Below are 18399 nucleotides of genomic sequence, written 5' to 3'. Positions count from 1 at the left end.
CTTACATTTTTTCAGGGCACTTAGGTTTGGTGGCTGGGGCCTGGCTGGCTCCCCCCCCACCCCCAACATCCCTTTCTGTTTATTACTCCTGCCGTAATTGGAAGGCATGTGTGGATGAATTAAACATAGCAGGACAGATGAGAAAACTCTCCCTCTTAGCTGGCTGAATGAGCAAATTTAACTGAGCCTGTTACCCACTGAGTATCGTGCCGACATGCCAGGGTCCGGTTTCCTTTGAGCTCGCCCTTTCATGCGGAGTCCCTCTGTGCCCCCTGCCTTGCTCCTCACAATATCAAACAGCTGGAGTTTCAGCGGCCCCGAGGAGAAGCCTTTGCATCCGACAGCAGCAGCAGTGGGAATTTTGTCTGGGATCAGAGAGGGACAGGGCCAATACGGGCAAATTGGTAGCTGAGGATCAGGGGGGCCCTGGCATCTCCAGAAGGAGATGGGACCCCCCCACCCCCCAGCCATGGGGCTGTGCTTGGTCAATGCCCAGAGTAAAAGTTTCCTTGTGCCTAAGGAACTGGGGTTAATGAGGGGGTTTCAGCTTTCATACTGCTTCAAGCTTCAGACAGGCCAGTGGCATCCAGAAGTCAGTTCTGGTGGGGAGTTTGAAACAAATGCGTGCCAGCCTAGAGCAGGCATCCCCATACAGCAACAAGAGAGCTTCCTGAAAGCAGGACTGCCACTGGCTTGTCCAGGGATGCCAAGGGGACATGGTTGCACAAACCAGCACCCTGCTTTGTCCCAAGGCATTTCTTTTGGGAAGCAGGTGGGAAGAACAGCACAGGGAGGGCACTGCTGCATCCATCTATTCCCTCAGCCGCAGGGATAAACAGGGAATGTAATCCTGCAGGGCTGCAATCTTTTTTTCAAACTCTTTAACAAGCCCTGGGGCACTTCTTCGCACAAGGTAGCTCTAATTGTGCTCCCTCGCCTTTTTCTTCCCACCTCTGTAAGCCTAAAATCAGTTGGGGCTAATTCAATTCCGGCTTTAATTTAGGAGAGTTTACGACTGCTTTAAATTAGGAAAGCAGTGTTTTTCAGACAAGGCAGGTGCTAGAGGTCTTAGCACTTGCAAAAATTAGGCCACTTAGAGGGTGTCTACATATGGATTTAGCACCTGAGGGGTGTGTTACTGAGCAATATAAGGAAAAACTTGAAATCTTCGAGACAATTCTTTAAAAGATAATTAGACAACAAAGTTACCGTTTCAGAGGAAGGAAGTTTGTGTTTAACCTGATAAGTCTTTGTGTTCAACCTGATAAGCTTACCCATTGAAATGAAAGGTGAAGAAGCCATCAACACACATTCCCTTGGAACTCAAAAAATCCTACAGAAAAATCAGTTTTAATCTTTTCAGCACCCACGTAATAAAGCAAGGAAGAACCCCAAATCCAAATACAAAAACACCAAATCCTTTGCATCATCCTTATGTTCTCTTATGTGTGAGAAATGAGTAAGCCAAGAGATCAGAACTCTCCTACAGTGCCACTAAGCAGGAGTAACTCTGAAACCCAGTGGTGACATGATGAAAAATTTCAACTCTTTCACCTTCTTTGAAGACTGAAGGACTTCACGTTTAGAAACTACAGATCATGTTTGTCATCTATGCTCTTTTGTACATGGCAAAAAGGTGAGAAACCTATCCTGACCTTTCAGTGACAGGTTTGTTTCAAGATAGTCTTTACTGAAGGGCCTTGAAAGACCAAAGATTTCCCTGCACTTCTAGCTAAATTTAAGTTTTGAGGCAGGATTGATGCAGGGAAATGCAGTTAGGAGGAACTGGTTTGGTTTAATCTTAGGGAGTGCTGTCATTGCTTCTCCTGAAAATTTGTGCCCGAGACACCTTCCGTGAGAGCAAGCACCTGCCAGGAAGAGATGGTTGGAAGAAAAGACCTTTCCATCCTTCTGGTATTTATTACAACTGAGGACCGCCGAGGATGGGGCGGGATGGCCGCCCAGGAGGGGCGCCCGGGGAGCTCCGGGAGCCGCTGGTGCCACTCCGGTGTGCGGTGCCAGCCCCGGAGCCCCGCGCCCGGGCGCCCCGGACCCGCACCCCTCACCCCGCACCCCGGGCCGGCGGGGCCGCCTCCCCCGCCCACAACAAACTTTTCGTCCCAACTTTCCCGCTTCCGCCGGACGGGGAGCGTGGGGCGGCGGGGAGCGGCCCTGGGGGTCCGCGGCTCCCGGTTCGCCGTACCGGGGGGACGGGGATGGTGCGAGGAGGGGTACGGCGCTCCACCGCTATCCGCCTTTGGGGAAGGGGTTTTACTTTGAGTTTTCTCCCTCCTCTGGCTCCTCCTCTTCTTCCCTCCTCCTCAGGGGGAGGGGAAGGAGGGAGGCTCTTGGGGCAGGAGTAGCTAGAGCAGGGAATTGTTTGGGAGTTCAGTCATCCAAAAGCCGTCTCCCGTATGGAGGGTCTGGCTTCCCGCATCCCGGCGCCTCTTCCCTCCTCCTCCTCCTTCTCCTCCTCCTCCTCCTCCTCCTCCTCCTCCCGCCGCGTCTGAGCTCAGCGCGGCCCCCCATCCCCAGCGCTAACCCGCAGAAAAAGCACAACCACTACCCCCAAACCAAGGGCCCCCCCACTTTCCCCTTCCTCCAAAATAGGCTTTTCCCCCCTCTTTTTCTCCCTTTTTTTTTTTTTTTTTTCTCTCTCTCTGTGTGTGTGTGTGTGTGTGTGTGTGTGTAGTGAATTCCCCGCAGATCCGGCCTGGAAGTTCCCAGCTCCTGGAGTTAAGCCTCTTTGTTGCTTCCCTTCGTTTGGGGCATCTTTGTGTTTCCCCCCGCCTGCTCCACTGGAGACTGCGGTGAGTGAAAGAGAAGGGGGCCCGGGCCTGGTGGCCCTGGCGAGGGGCTGGGAGGACGCACGGTGGTGGCGGGCGATGGGGCGCAGGGCTTTCGCCCCATCCATCTTCAGGCAGCGGCAGAGTTCGGGAAGTTGGTGTGGGGATGTGAGGAAGGGGGTCTGCCTAGGGATGTAGGAGACATGACAGGGGAATAGTGGAGACCCGCTGGTCCCCACCGGGACGGGGCTTGTTTTCGCGCAGGCAGGTGAGATGTGGGGGGCTCGGATGTTTCCCTCCAGCTCTTCCTCCTCGGCGGGTCGGCCAGAACTAATGGTGGGCCCATGGAACGCACACGCTCCGCGGTGCTCCAGGGCTCGCCTGGAACTTCTCCCGCAGCCTGGTCCACGACCTTGCCCCGTCCTCACTGCCGGCTGGGCGAGGAGGGACGGTGAGCAGTGGAGAGAGGGAGAAGCTGTGCAAAATAAGCCGCAGATCCATCCTCCATTGCTCGAACTCTTGTCAAAAGCTGCTGGGAGTTACAGGCAAGAGCTGTCTCTGGCAGATGCGAAAGCATTTTGGTTTGTGCTCTGTGAAGGGGCTGCTGCTGCTGCAAAGAAAAGCAGGGATGGGTAGTTTGTTAGTAGAACTTTTGTCCTGTTCTGTGACCGTAGAGTTTGTAACCCTGGTGCAAGGATTAGGAGCGATTTGGGTCAGGGGAAGTAATTTTCTGCCTGGCAGTGGGATGTTGTAGAATTTGTGCACGCGTGCTTCCCTGCTTGGACTGCAACTTTGGCAGGTCGTCTGGATGGTGACTGTAAATAGAACATGTGCTGGGGAGAAAGCGGGGTGCTGAATCTGTAGCCATGTCCGAACCAGACTTTTTGAAGTGCTCTGAACATACTAATACTTACTTTGAAAAATAATAATAGACTTTAACCAATACCCCTGGCTGGCAAAAGGTACTTAATACAAATCTATCTTTGGGCATTTCCCCAACTAATTCTGGTATCCCAAGTGTTATTTCACTGGCATTGTGTGAAAGGCAGTTCACGTCTATTAAAGTTGGGCTTTTTTGTCCTTGTTTGTTTTATAGAAACTCTCTTGACCTCTCTGCAGCATTATGTGAGTGGGATAACAGGAATCCATACACACACTCAGCACCCGCATGTAATTCCCAGCATGTCTTAAATGTTTTTCTTGGTGCCCAATTCTCTTAATTTCTACATTGCTACCATAGTGTCTTTTTGATATGTTCATTTGCAATCTGTCATTAAAGTTTCTTTTCCCATGGGCTAAAAAACTACCATGGAAAATATTAGAAGAATGTGGGCGTTTTGTAAGTAGAATTTTATCTCAGTTTTCTTTTGAAACTAACTGACTCAGTGTGCCTACAATTAAGAGGAGGGTTCCTCCATATTTATGCCTATGTACTTATATGGCAGACACTTCAATTTAATGGGTTGAATATTGACGTTCATGGCTCAGGGAAGGATTTCAGCAGAAACACATCATGGGTTTGCAGTGAAGATTTGTTCTGTTTATTTAAGTGACCTAAAGAAATGAAGGTGAAATAACTTCCCATGCTACTAGGAGTCACGTGGGGATCTCCTGAAGTAAATAGGACAACTAGGAAGAGCTGTGAGCTCCCTGCAGGGTGCATGGTATTCTCACAAGAAATAAATGGAGTTTTTTCCCATGTCCTTTTCTTAATCCTCCCCTTCAGATACCGTTACAGGGACTCATCCTGCATATCCCAAGCAGAAGAGGTCCCAGTAGGTGTTTGCTGTGAGGGTTGAAGTCAGACACAGTGCAGTCCTCCCTGCTTCCTGCTGGGGAATGTGAGGCAGGTTCATCAGAATGGTGCACAGAGGTCCTGTGCAGATGGGAAAGGCAAGTTCATTTTTCTCCCACTCATACACACACACCCCCACAGGACCTTTATTTGAGAGGTAGCACAGTACAAGTAACTACCACACATTTCTTCTCTGCTTGGCACAATGAAGAAGTATTAGAGCTGCATAATTGTGCATGTGTGTGCTCCAAACTAGTGTGTAAGGTGTATGAGTTCTGTGTATCCCTGCAGTCTGGAGAAGGCAGCTTTTCTGTACTTTGTACTGGCATGATACAGAAGCACAGAGCGAGAGGTTCTTTGAGATTGCAAAGTGAAACCCAGTGCCTGGTGTTTGCAGAGGTCTTTCCAGCCTGCAGGGTGTGAGACTCCTGGCTTGGAGTTTTGCTCCCTTGAAGGACAGGTGAATCATTGCTCAGTCCACTTCACTCCATGAAATTCTTCTATATCCTCAAAACTAGCAGCAGACAGGTCCCTCCAAATCTTCACTACCAAACTGGCAGCCCTGCAATGCCTTCAGGATGCTGATACAGCTCCTGCTGTCTGACTGGGGCCAGCAGAATTGCCTCTTTGGGAGCCAGCTGGAGCCTCCTGCAGAGCAAGAAGCATCTCAGGAGGGGCTATGAAGCAGGCAGCCTGCTGTCCCCACGCTCCACAGTGCTGCAGAGGAGAAACTTCCTTTCCAGAGTTAGGAAAAGTTACTCATTTACGGCAGACCTGAATTTTTGTAGTTTCTTGTCATTGTTAGTGAAACACTTGACTGAAACACCACCAGATCTACCTGCCAGTGTTTCCTAGCCTCTTCCTGAACAATTATTGCTGCTTCTACCTGGGCTGTGGGAGGGAACATGGATGACAGGACAGGAAAGGCACTTCAGTTGGAAGGATGTATTCGGATGTGGAGGTGTTTGAGCTGGGTCTTCAGCCCATGCACATGCCTTGTGTGACCTCACGTTTTCTCCACAGCCCTGTGCCTTACTGTTCCCATGCAGAAAATGGAACTGGACCCTGTGCTGGTGGGTTGAGCACTGGGAGGAGGGGCAGATATTGCTGTCTGTGTTGACTCTTAGTAGCTGACCTGTACCCACCCTCCTGTCTCTCAGAGCAGAACTCAGGTGCACTGGTGGGGACCCTCTCTGTTGTGCTCACCCTCCTAAGGACTGCCACAGGGGCTGGAGAGGCACCTCTGTGCCTCCAAAATCGCTCTCTTCCCAGGCAAAGGCAGACTGTCTTCCAGCACCCCACCTTGTGTGCCTCATGAAGCAGGGGAGCAGTGACAGGGAAGAGTGTATTGGGAACCATGCTTTTTGTTTTAGCCCAGTTTGGCCTGCAGGTGGATTTTCAGAGACTTGGGCTCAGCTGGGCTCAGTTTAGTCACTCAGCCTGCATGATGTTACAACAGCAGTAGGCCAAGGTAACTCCAGGTTAACAAAAGTTCCTTTGGTAGTAAATAGTGGTGGGTTGTTCATTTTAATATCCAATGCTGAGTGCCTCAGAGACATGAGGCACAATTCCCTTGGACTTCTTTAATGGGCAAAGGTGACTTTGATGTATTACTGCTGGTGTGTTACAGACCAAGGCTTGCAAATTTCTTGGTTTAAACCGTTACCTTCCAGGCTAAAAATTTGCAGTGTGAATTCTGCTGTTAGGCTGGGATATCCCACAAGGAAAAAGTTCTCTTGCTAAATCTTTGGAGACTTCCTGTTTCTGGTTAGACTGAAAACATCCCGAGGGAAAAAACCTGCTGCTGTGTATTTTGGTGCTCCTGTGGTCAGTCTCAGTTTAAGAGGCTGTTATGTATTCCAGTTCCTAGGCCACAAGAACAGTTTAAGGTGAATAATGACTAAATGAATTGCAGGTCCTTAGGTAGAATGGGGGTGAATATCGTCTTTCAGGTTTCTAAATGTACTTTGGGTAATTGTTCAACAAAGGTATTGCAAGCATCTTTGTCTGTTTCTTGATACTGGGTTTAGTTCCTCTTGGCTCCAAATCATACAGCATCATGTCTGCTGCTTCATTGGCTGAACGTAGTGCTTGAGGCTGGTTTTCTGGAGGGAATGCTTGCAGAATGGGAAGCTTTCAAAATTTGCTTTGTATGCATATTTGTGCATAAGTCTTCTAAAATCTCTCCACAGGAGCATGTGCTCCAGCAACACAGCTGTTTGAGTGTCCATGGGAAGCTAAGACAAAAGGAGTATGGAGCTGTAGAAGCAAGTTGGCTGAAAAGCTCAGAAAGATATTTATTGCAGGGAAAAGAAACCACTTGGTGCTTACACAGTCCCAGAGCTGCTGCAGGCGGTGCGGAGCTTTCAGCTTAAACAGGGAGAAACAGATCCCTGCCCTGAGGATGTTACATGCTCCTTTTATTAAAATGGCCTCTCTTCCCTGCAAAAGGACAAATGGGACGGGAGGCTCAGCTCTGCCTGATGGAGTTGGTAGCAGAGCACCTGGACTGGGTGCCTGTGAGGGCCTCTGAGGGCTGCCATTGTGTGTTGTAGGAGCTTTTGAGTAAGAGGCAGTGCCAATTTATTTTGGCTCTAGTGGCATTGATGGAGAGAGATGTGCGTCAGGGAGCGTGTGGGACGTGCTTGAGCTTCTTTGCCCTCCTTGTGGGCAGTGTGCCAGCACAGAGGTGAGAGCCAAACTTTATCCTTGCTTTCTGCTCAGCTGCTCTTGAGCTGTGTCCAGTCATCTTCCGTGAGCAGCCATTAGATGTGAGGATGGCAACTGCGCCTTGTGCCTGTGCAGAGTGTTGGAGGATTGCTGGGCAAAGTCCAAACCACACCACAGAGTGTTACCCCTATGGAAACCTACCGTTGTCAGGTTCGCAGAGGTTTTGGGCTGTGGTGTCTCTGTATTTGTGTGTGAAAGCCAGATGGTGTTTTGGAAAGAGGTCATTTTTCATTAACTTCTGTGCCTGGCATAGGCAGTGAATCTTTCACCCCGAGCCCTGCAGTGGCAGTGCTGTTTTGGCTCTCTCAGGTCCACTCTGGCAAAGAGATTAGCCAGCAGGTTGTACTTTTATGCACAGCCATAGACCCAGGGCCCTGCCAAATGCGAGGATGTGTTCACTGGTTGTAATGTCAGCGAGTCTGAACAAGCTTTTATATCTGAAGACTGTGCATCAGGCCCTTCTGCTGCTCTTTAAATCACAAGTGCAGGGGAAAAGGGTGTAAAGATCCCTGTCAGAACTGTGTCGTCAGCTTTTGAATACCAGAATGAGGTTACTTTTTATTTTTCTTTTAGTTGACAAAAGGACAGGTTAGACAGTGCCCTGTGAATTAATGTGTTGAGTTTAGTGTGGTTTAGAAAGCCTGTGGTAATACGAACATATTGAAGTAGCCTTTGAGAAATATACTGCAAATATGGATACATTGGCCTGGAATACAGCATTTATTTCTAAAATTCAGCTTCTTCTGATAATGTCACTATAATTTATCCTGGTACTTTTAGGGAGAGCAGCCACCTTGCTTAGTGATGCCAGTGTTTCAGGGTGCAAGCCTGGGATGTGAGGGCAGCTGCATTTGATTCTCTACACCACAGATTTCCCCCCAGGCTGGGGCAAGCTGCTCTTTGCCTCAGTGCTCCACCTGCAAAGCTAAGTGGGACTTCCCTGCCTCCTTGTGGTGTTGAGGATAGCTCTGCTGGAGATCAGGAGAGACCATAGATTTGCTGGCCCTCAAAAAACCTCTTGGATAAGGACCACAGTTGGTTTCAGCAAAGAGCCTCCTGCAGCACTGACAGCCCAGTGGGAGGCTCCTGTGGTTGCCTCTGGGGACGTGTGCCCCTGCTCGCTGGGTGGATGTGGGCTCTGTAGGGGCTGCAGGATGCTTTTGGTTTGGAGGGCAGGCTGGATGTGCAGCTATAGCAAAGGCCCCCTCTGAGCGTGACCCTTGGGGAGCCTCGCGTAGGTAGCAGCAGTGCAGCTGCAGCGAACTTCTGGCTCCAGCCAGTGGTGGTACAGAGAGGCCATTGTAATCCTCTGTGCTGTACAGTGTACATCTCAACAGGCAAAGTGGCTCCAGGGTTGGTTGTTTCCCCCCACCTCCCCCTTCTCCATCCCTTCAAATCTACTTTATGAAGTTCCTCCCCTTAAATTGAAAATTTGGCCTTATCTTCAAAGAAGCCTTTTAGTGCCAAGCTTTTAAAGGTGGGGAGGAGGCGAGAGCAAAAACATCACATCCATTAACAGCCCAGTTGCCAGAGAAAATGTTTTTTAAATCATAATCTGAAACCTTAGTGTTTGGGAGCCAAAGCTGAGATTGAATACAAGTATGGGCCTTGTCCCTAGAGAGTCGCAGCGCTGGGAACATGCTGGCACAAAGACAGACCGTGGAGCGCGGATTCTTGTGCATGCACGCACACAAATAGACAATTATTTGGAAGCCAATAGTGGCCTGGATGCTGAAGAAATTTAATCTAGTGCCTTCTGCCCCAAGTTGCTCCCTGAGCTGTAGCTGATGTGGAGAGCATTCTCATTACTCCAGTGCTCCTCTGGATGGCAGCCCCCTCTGGAGCAGGAAGATTCCTGCTATTTGTTGGCCATGGGTGGTAAAAAGGACTGGCTGGTCCAGCTTCTTTAGAGCCTGGTGCTGTCCGTGAGAGATTTCTTTGGGGCCCCTGAATGGTGATGGGCATATGATTTTTATGTTTTATTTCCCCAGAAGAAAGCTGCTTGTGTAACAAACCCAACCAAGCACTGTCAGATTGAAGGGTTAGGTCTGAGTCCCAGTGTCAAGAGATATTCTCAGAAACATGCTGGGTGGGATATTTCAAAAACACCTGGGCTGACTTCGATGATGTGGTGAAGAGCCAATGAGACTTGGGCATTGAGAGACCAGACAGCTCCCCTCCTCACTTTTCAGTACAGGCTCACACTTGGTGGGTGTGCAGGACGGTCCCACTGTCACCACTGTAACAGCTGCCCACTGTAGTAGATTAGTCCTGACCATCTACTCCTGCATGGAAGTGGACCCTATTTCATAAGTGGCTATCAGGCAGATCTTGGCTTGTGAGCAATTGAAGTGCAGCTTCTAAGCCAGAGTCATCTGGGCAGAAGGAGAGCAAGATGGCCCAATTACCCAGTTGTAATGGGGTTTGAATCCCATGAGGAGCACCCCATGACTGACTTCTTCTGGGACCTTATGGCATGGCCAGCCAGACCTTGCAGGAGGAGGGCTTGATATCTACTAGCTCTTGAGTACCTGTGGGGACTTCCTTACCCCTCAGCTGGCCAAGCAGGATATCAGGCTTATAGCTTACAGGCATTTCTGGAGGCTTTGTAGAGTGAGACAAGCCTGTGAGAAGCTGGTGCTCAGAGAGCACCTCAGAGAGGCATGCCAGCTGCTTTAGATGTGTCCATCATCACTTCCTCACTCTGACTTTGCCCTTGAGGTGTCTGGGACTGGCCTGAAGGGAAAAGATGTTTGCTTTCCAGCAGATGAAGAGCTGAGCTCCTGGTTCCATGCAGCTTGTGCCTGAACACCTCTGTAATGCTGTAGAGAAAGAGTCCAGGGCCACGCAAGGACTGGTTGCCTTTGAGGACCTTGCTGCTCTGGGTGCCTGAGGTACTGTAAATGTTGCAAGAGTAGTTCAGCTAATGTCACCCCAGCTCCAGATCCTGTCAGAGGTGGCTGCCCAGGCAGCAGAGAGGAAGAAGTCTTGGGGTCATGATCAGCTATGCTGGATGACCATGCAGCCCATTGGTTTGATGATGGATGCTGAGAAAGGGAGGTCAGTACCAAGGTACAGAGCTGGAGCTGCTGGAGCCTGGGTGTGTTTGCTGACCCTACTCACCTCTTGGTAGGGAGGTATGGAGCCAGTTTCAGGAAGCCTTAGGGAGGAGTGATCTGGTTTACATGGCTGCAGCAAGACAAGCCAGCCCTGTGTCTTAGGACAGGTACCAGTCCTGCAATACTCCTGCTCCCACTAGAGTTGGCTGTCCTTGCCTGGTATGAAATGTGCTGTGGAAAATAAGAAATACGGGCTGTGGGATCCTGCTGATGGCATCATGAACCCTGTGGTCTTTTGTGGAAGGAAGAGTCTGCTACTTATATCATGTAGCAATTTAAGCTGGAACATAGTTGCTAAATATACAGTTGTCCTGTTTTCCTCCCAATTGCCTGGGCTGCAGATTTGGGGAGAAGGGAATAGGAGCACAAAGAGAACAACATCAAGAGCAAGTGGCAGGCTGTGTTTATCATTGAGGCCTGACCCTATAATCTCCCTGGGGATAGCTTTGGACATCCCTAACCTCTGAGCCACTTGAAAGAACCACCTTTAAAAAAATTTCCCAAACTAGTGACCAAGCAAATGAGTGCAAATTTCCTCAGCCACAAAAATGTGACTATAACCCAGTTTTTGCATAGCTTCAGCACTGGAGATAAGTACAGGTTTCTTGACTCTCTGGATGAAGGCCTGAGAAAGGCCTGCTGTGCCATCTTCCTCCATCACCATATTCCAAAACCTAAATTATTATTTGTATTACAGTTGTGTCTACAAGTTTTAACCAAGGCTGGGACACATCTATGATAGACACTATGTTAACTTGTAGTGAGAGACTGTTCCTACATCCCCATTCAAAACAGTGAAGCAAATGCGGAAGAGGAGATAAAAATAGAGCATGAGAAGGACACGTGTGCCTTGGAGTGACTTGGCAGGTCAGGACTGGAGCTAAGTACAGGTCCCATGTTGCCTGGTACTCAGTCCCATGCTCCATCCTCCACCTTGCCCTGCTCCTCAGAAGAGGTCGAAGTCAAGCATCACTAGATCTTGGTTGAAAGTTGTCTGCCTTGAAGCTGGGAGTTGTCCATAGCAGAGTCTGATCTTCCTCAGCCCTTAGCTCACATCAGTGGCTACATGAGCTCCAGTGAGTGGCTTCCCAGAGGGGCACTTGGCACTGCAGCTGGTGTTGGTAGCATCCTGCTGCTGTGCATGCCTTACATTGGAGTAGGCAGCGGGTCTTGCAGAGCTGGGGAGCTGCAGGGGGAGAGCAAGAGCTTGTGGCTGCAAGGAAAGAAAAGGAGCCAGTTACGTCTTTAATTCTCTCCTGTCAGCCAGTTTTCATTTGTGGCATCATGCTTTGAAAGATAGCTGGAAGAGGAGAGTGCCAGTGTAATAACAGTGTTTTGCTTGCAGCGTGCAATCTCAAGTAGAACAGTATCATTACATAAATATTTTGTGCCTTCTTTCTACAGGGGGTCTGGGACTGTGCTTCTCCTGCTCTGGAGGCATTGCCTTTCAGTGCACAAGCCAAGAATAAACTCTAACAGATGCTGCTAAGGCCAAGTCCATGGCTTGTGTTGTGCCCAGGTGCAAGAGGAGATGTTCAGATCTCCATGGTCAGCAGAGGTACCTTACACTGTAAGGAGGTGCAGGAACAGCAGGGAGGGACAGCAGGGTTAAAGAGAGTTGCTCTTCCTGAGCACGTTGAGCATGTGTCTGGGGACATGCAGGGGTACCTGAATGCTAATCTGACCCCTGCAGGCACAGGCAGCCCAGCAGGGAGCAGCTGTGTGGACACCAATGGCAGGATACGAGCAAAACCGGGCTTGATGCATTAACTGGGAACTATCTGTCAAGGAGGATAGGATTGCTTCAGTGAAACCTGGGTAGGTTCCTTCCCCCATCCTTTCTGGTCTGCCTTGGAACACTGTTCGGGACAGCAAGTGACAGCTCAGATGCATCCTCTTCTGGTATCTATTTGCAAAAAGCTGTAGGCAAACTGTCTTGGGGGGCTGCTCAGGGCCATGCCCTACTGCTGTCTGAGTAACAGCCTAAACTGCAGTCAGAGGCTTTTTGCTCAGAGGAATGCTTTGAAATATATTGGTTTTAATGGCACTATGTTACCAAGGGCTCTTTGTGTCTTTAGTGAAGAGATGACTTTGCTTTACTCTGCAGGAAGAGGAGCCTATCTGCAGTAGGACTCCTCCATTTTGCAAGTGGTTTGATGTGCTCTCTGCAAGCAAAGTAATTGAATTCGAACTGAGAAGAGATCTCAGATGAGGTATTTGTGTCCTTGCAGTTTCTTGCTGGCTCAGTCAGTGCCTTGGGAGTGGAAGAGTGGTGGGAGACTTCAGACAGCTGCACAGTTACGGCTTTTTCTTCTCTGTCGATCCCAGGTGACTCCCTGTGCGTGAAAGACTGTGAAGAGGCCCCAACATAGCTGCTGCCTTCGCTTCTGTCCAGCTGAATTAGACAGGGCATGGGATGGAAAAGGTGTTAAAAAATGGGTTTGTGCCACTCATCCATCCTCATGCTTACTAAGAATAATCTCTTCCTCTCTCCCAGCACACAGCCCCCTTTCAGTTTTGCCTCAGACCTCACAATGGGAACAGGATTGAAGCTGAGGCCTCTAGCATGCCCCTGGTCCCTGCATGTGTGCTGCCTCCCAAAGGATGTGGGTGCCTCTGCCAGGTCCTCGCACCCTCTTTTCTCCCTGTTTTCTGTCTTTAACTTCCCCTCCTCTGCCTGAGGTCCCTGTGCTGCCAGCAGCAGTTGCCGGGGCTGAGAAGGGCTTGTTGGGCCATATCCTGGGTACCCCTGCCCTTACTTGTTTTGGGGAAGGCTGATAAGGAACAACTGGGGGTGCCTCCCCAGGCACCAGCCCACTGCTGCAGAGGTGTTCCCAGCCCTCACCAACCCGAGGCAAGTGCCGAGCACTGGCGTGTCAGAGCGGGTCTGGGGAGCCCTTGCCCGGGCACGGTGGCTGCCTGCAGACACAGGCAGGGCTGCTGCCTCCCCACAGGTTATTCTGGAGAAACACCGGCCTCGAAATGAGATCTGTGTCTCTCCTTCCCTTCTTTTCCCTCAGCTGGTGCATTGGGGCTTGAGGCAACATTTTCAAGTCCCCACCAGCATTTCCGATCTCGCAGCGTTCTGCAGGCTGGGAGGGTTTGATGCTGATCTGTCTCCTTACAGGCAGGCAGAGAAGCAGCGGACATGGCGTGTGCTGAGGTGCCAGCATCTGCAAGGGGCATGTAGGAACCAGGCCAAAAAGGCTCAGTGAGCTGTTAATGAGCCACAGATGGTCAGCTTTATCTTGGAGCCTGCCGATTTGGCCTTCTAGAGCTTTCTGCTGAAGAAATATGTGAGTAAAAGCGGGTGGTAGGTAAGAGTTGGGAAGGAAGACCCTAAATTAAAGATCCTTAGACATATATGGGGTCCTCAAGAGATCATCTCTGCTGGAGGCTCATTGTGTTTTTTCTGAAGGTCTCCGTAACTGCTTGTGGGCTGCAAAAAAGAGACTAATTTTCCATGGAAGAATTTTATAGTTGATAGGTAAGAACAAGCAGAGGTTTATCTGTGGCTGTTACATAGGAGGATCTCCAGAGGCTTTGCTGGAGTACCAAGCCCCAAAGGCTGCAGTGGATGTGTTCCCCTCTTGCACAGGGCAGGATGCTCCCAACAGATGTTTGTTATCGGCAAAGTAAAGCAGAGAAACAGAAAAACTTCAGCTGGCAAGAAATGCAAGGGGAAATTATAATTGTTTCCCTGTTGGGCTTGCAGAGAGAATTCTTGAAGCTGCTTCCTGTCCCACTGTAACATTTTATGTTTATATATCTCTTTCATGAGGAACTATTAAATCCTGCAGCATGTTGTGCATGTGACTATATGAGAACAGCTAGTTTTACCCATCCTATGGGAGAGTGTGCCAGCTGCACAACTGGATCTAAAATCATGGAGCAGCATTTTCACAAAACTGAGTGCTTTTCTTCCTAAAAGAGTTCATAGTATTTTCCAAGTTAGGAAGTGGTCAATAATTTCCCTAACGGTAATTCTGAGATTGTATTTCCCTTAGATAGGTGAGTTTTCACAGTTGCTAGAGGGAGGGGAAAGACCTTATTCCTTTCCACTTCTAATGCTGCATTTGTGGTCTGTAGCAAGTGACAGTATTTAATGTAATGTAGAGGGTAGGTACTGCCTGAGCTGATCTACAGATGACTTTGCACTGAACAGTGAAAGGTTTTTTGGGGGGTATTTAGTGCTATGGGACAGTCACAGATTTCCCTTCTCAAAGAAAGCAATTAGAGATAAATGTCCTTGAGACAGAGGATGGCTTTTGTAGAGCACCTAATACTGGCTTCTTAAAGGAGTCTCTGTAAAATAAAGGAATCTAATACTCCTTATGGTCCTTTACTGGACAGTAATATAGGATTTTTGGAAGATCCAAAGAGTTCTAGATTTTCTTTTTTTCCCCTGGTAGACAAGCAAATGTCAGGGGTTTGCTGTGTCCTCCCAGAACACTGCTGGGTGAGTCTTTGGAGAAGACAATCTGATCTTTTCTGTGAAACATTTGCTAATACCTCTCAAGCAAAGGTGCTTTCTGCATTAAAAAGGCTTTCTAAAATGATAAGGCAATTCACAACACAAAAGCTTCCTAGTCCTTAGAAGAAGAGGTAGACTTCTTCAGTTAGATTATTAGCATTTTAGACTTAGGTTTTAAAAATGTCTTAGGCTGAGCAGAATACGTTGATAGATGGAGAACAGATTAGAATCTCCTGTTCTCACCCCCAAAGCCTAGGAGCTGGTGTCACTGTTTATTCCTGGTCTCTTTACTGCTTACAGTTTTCTCCAAAAATTACTAAATATATAAAACAAGGATTGGGTTTGGGGTTTGAGGTTTCTTTTTTTTTTTTCCTTCCCATATTCTAGGCCAGACTCTGACCACAGTCATGTATTTGTTTTTTTTTTTCTCCCTTAATTCCAAATGGAGTCACATAACAATAGCCTGGAAAAAAAGTACTGGAAATGATTTGTTCACGAATTTATTTCCTTTTTTGGGCTACAAGGAGTGGGTTAGCATTTGGGTAAGGAGGCTGGGAGCTCCAAGCCATCTCTTTCAAGGTTGAAGAGGGTTTAAATGGGAACCATCCTGGTAAAATGAGAAGTACTGTGGAAAGGCAGCCTTTCTGGGGCAAGCATTTCCATTGCTCCATGTGCAGAGCCTCATGCTTGGGGCACCTTTTCTCAGCTGAACTTTATTTGCTATTTATGTAACAAGGTCTAAACAGGCTTTGTCTGCCACGGGCGGGCAGGGACTGACTGGAAGAGAAATGCTCCTCCCGTCTTGGGCTTCTTCAGAAGTGGGTGATTGTTTTCTTTCCTTAACAGTCTGCTAATAGGAGGTAGTGGGTGGTGTTGTCTTTCTTATTTATTTTATGTAGGATGTCATGACAGATGGTGATTTTGACTGTTGTCCACAGCTGCAGAAACTGATTGCTTTCTCAACCAAGCTATCAGCTATGATGGAGGCATCAGAGCAGGATGATCTGTGAAGGAGGAAAGCCTATCAGAGACATCAGAGTCCCAGCTGACCGTGTTCTGTCATTTCTGTCCTGAAGAGCAGGAGAAGTATTTTGCAGACAGGGTTAGGAGATACGTTTTCAGTATCAGGATCTTTGGGTCTTGGGAGGTGACACCTCTGATTACAAGGAAAATTAAAAGTCACCAGGTGGGACAGCAATGAATATGTGATTGCTGTGCTGGTCAGGACGGTGGTTGTTAAAATATCAAACAGTACAGGCAGTGAAATCTTGATATTTTACTGATGGTTCAATGTGTTTGGTCCTTATGGGAGAGAAAGCAGAAGCAAGTGGAACTTATGCATACTGGAGAGGGAGAACATAATCTGATAAAGGCTAGACCAGTCAGTAAAGTTTTCAGATCACAGGAAATTTCCTCGAAGTATTTATTTATTTATGGCTTTGCTGAAAAATTTTCAACCAGCTGTGTTTAAAAATATAACAGTAATGAGATACTTAAAAAAGGAGTTAATCTCTCCCTCTCTTTGACATGCTGCAGAGCACCAGCTGTAGCACAAGCAAGCCCTGGGGAATCCAAGTGGCCTAGCTGTTCAGCCTTCGAGCCAAAGTCACACCTTGGGAAGCCAAACCCCAAGGAAAGCACTGGCCTGTGGCAGGTCATGAGGATGCTGGAGGGTGACCATTTGCTCATCTTCAAGGGGCAGCAGGTTTAACCTGCGGAGCTCTTCAGCTGCCCAAATCTTCTCAGTTCTTATGGACCCCAGCCACTTGTTCTCAGGGCAACAAGACCCAGTTTTGTCTGAAATATGGGGAGGCCTTGAACTGTCTCTGACACCCCTGATGGGAAAATGCTGGAAGGAGGAGGAGGGGAAATCAAGGGCTTTTGTACTGAGGGAACAAAAAACATGCTCTGTGTGTCCCTGGGTTCAGCTATTACAGACTACAAACCAGACTGGGTTTTTCGTTTTGCTTTTAAATGCTTCTTTAGCCAATGCGATTTTTTTAAATTATTTTTTTGTCTGTCTCTTCAGGAGACAGAGCCAGTCTGGGACTCTTCATTTGGCCCATCCAGCCTATCCACAAAGCATGCACAAGCCGTCTTTCCAGGCTCATTTCCTCTAGGATTCCCTATGGCTTTGCAATGGCCAAACCTTTGTGTTTGATGTCAAAGGTGGAAAGGGCAAGCTAGCTGTGCTGTGTCCTCCGGTCCTGTGCCAGTGGAGCTTAGTGCTGGGTGCAGGAACTCCATGAGAGTAGTGAAAAATGTGTGTGGTGATTGGCAGAAATTGTTTTGAGGAAGCACGTGCCTCCTCCTCTGATGATGGCATGGCACATGGTGGACTGGAAAAGCAAAGCATGTTAGTTTTGGTCCTGGGTGGAGGATTGTGGGGAGAAGTCTTGTCTCCTCTGGGCCCACTGGTTTCAGCTTCAAGATGCATATCACAGCAGAAAAAATCTCCTCTCCCCTGTTTCCTTTTTCCACCGCTGGTAGCTAATCAAGATTTGGTTTTAATGACTTCCCTCTACTCTCTCTGCTTCCTCTCCCCCTGCCCCACACATGCCTTTTTTATATTTTTTTATGCATTTCTTTTTGGCAGAAGTTGAAACACAAGAAGCATTTGGACCAAGATGAAAACAGTGGAGGAGCATGTTGGGCAGTGCAGTGCTTTGTTCTGAGTTCAGGGGGAGACGAGGGGAAGTGAGCGGGGACGGGATGTCATTTCCCAGATGGGGACCCTGCCAAAGATGTTCTTGCTTCAGAAAGCAAGGAGTGATTTTTGAGGCTGTACCACGTTTAACCCTTCGTTGACCCGCTTCTGCCATCCAGGGAAACAGCAAAGGCCTGGACCAGAAGTGGGATGGTGTTGTGTTATGTGGCCCAGGTGATGTGAATGGTCTCAAGCCAAAGTCTGCTGTTGTGTCTAAATGCTGTCAACAGTTGGAGGTGCTTGTTCTCCTGTTGGAAACCCTAATGAGTGGATTAGCAATCTGCAGTTGTTTGAGTGAGGGTCCAACACTACTGCAATTGCTATTGGAAAAACAAGATCAGCATGTTCCTTAGAGGTGTTAGGACTGCTATGCTATCTCCTGCCCTGCCAGAAGCACCTGGTCAGATTTGGGATGCTGCTGAACTCTGCTTCAGCTCTTCACATTCCAGGGCAGGGAGCACTTTTGCCTTGTGATACTTGGGAAACACCTTGTCCTGTGACCAAAGGAGCCCTGCACTGCTGGGACCACAGCAGCAGCAAGCCCCAGCCCTAGGTAGTTTGTGGTTGTGCTGGGGACCACTGGCTGGTCATAGCACTGGTTCCTTCTCTCTGTTTTGAGCCAGCCTCCCATGTGAGAAAATTGTAAGTTTGGAGGATATGGGGGGTGTAAAACCTCTATAGGCATGTATTTACTGCCATATTTGTAGCTCCTTGGGCCTTAAATATTGCATTGTGTGTAGGCTGCTGATTTAACTTCCCAAGGGCTGTTGCACAGTAGGAAATGGAGG

At 48.6% G+C, this 18399-nt stretch overlaps 1 protein-coding gene across 5 annotated transcripts in view; it reads left to right on the top strand.

The window, feature by feature from the left end:
* The first annotated feature begins 2342 nt into the window (after positions 1-2342).
* The window catches only part of BOC (BOC cell adhesion associated, oncogene regulated), a 54955-nt gene continuing 38898 nt past the window's right edge, over positions 2343-18399 (top strand). For 2 of the 5 annotated variants that reach the window (XM_042031823.1, XM_042031818.1), the window contains exon 1: positions 2343-2810. The gene's annotated coding sequence lies outside the window, so the exon portion shown is untranslated. The other 3 variants (XM_042031820.1, XM_042031819.1, XM_042031821.1) reach the window with 3 other exon arrangements.

The sequence above is a fragment of the Corvus kubaryi genome, unplaced genomic scaffold, assembly GCF_017639235.1.
Source record: "Corvus kubaryi isolate FWS band 111438036 unplaced genomic scaffold, C.kubaryi_AGA036_p1.0 37341, whole genome shotgun sequence".
Lineage (NCBI taxonomy): Eukaryota > Metazoa > Chordata > Aves > Passeriformes > Corvidae > Corvus > Corvus kubaryi.
Note: the sequence above shows the minus strand (reverse complement) of the source record. Positions and strands in the feature narration are given on the sequence as shown.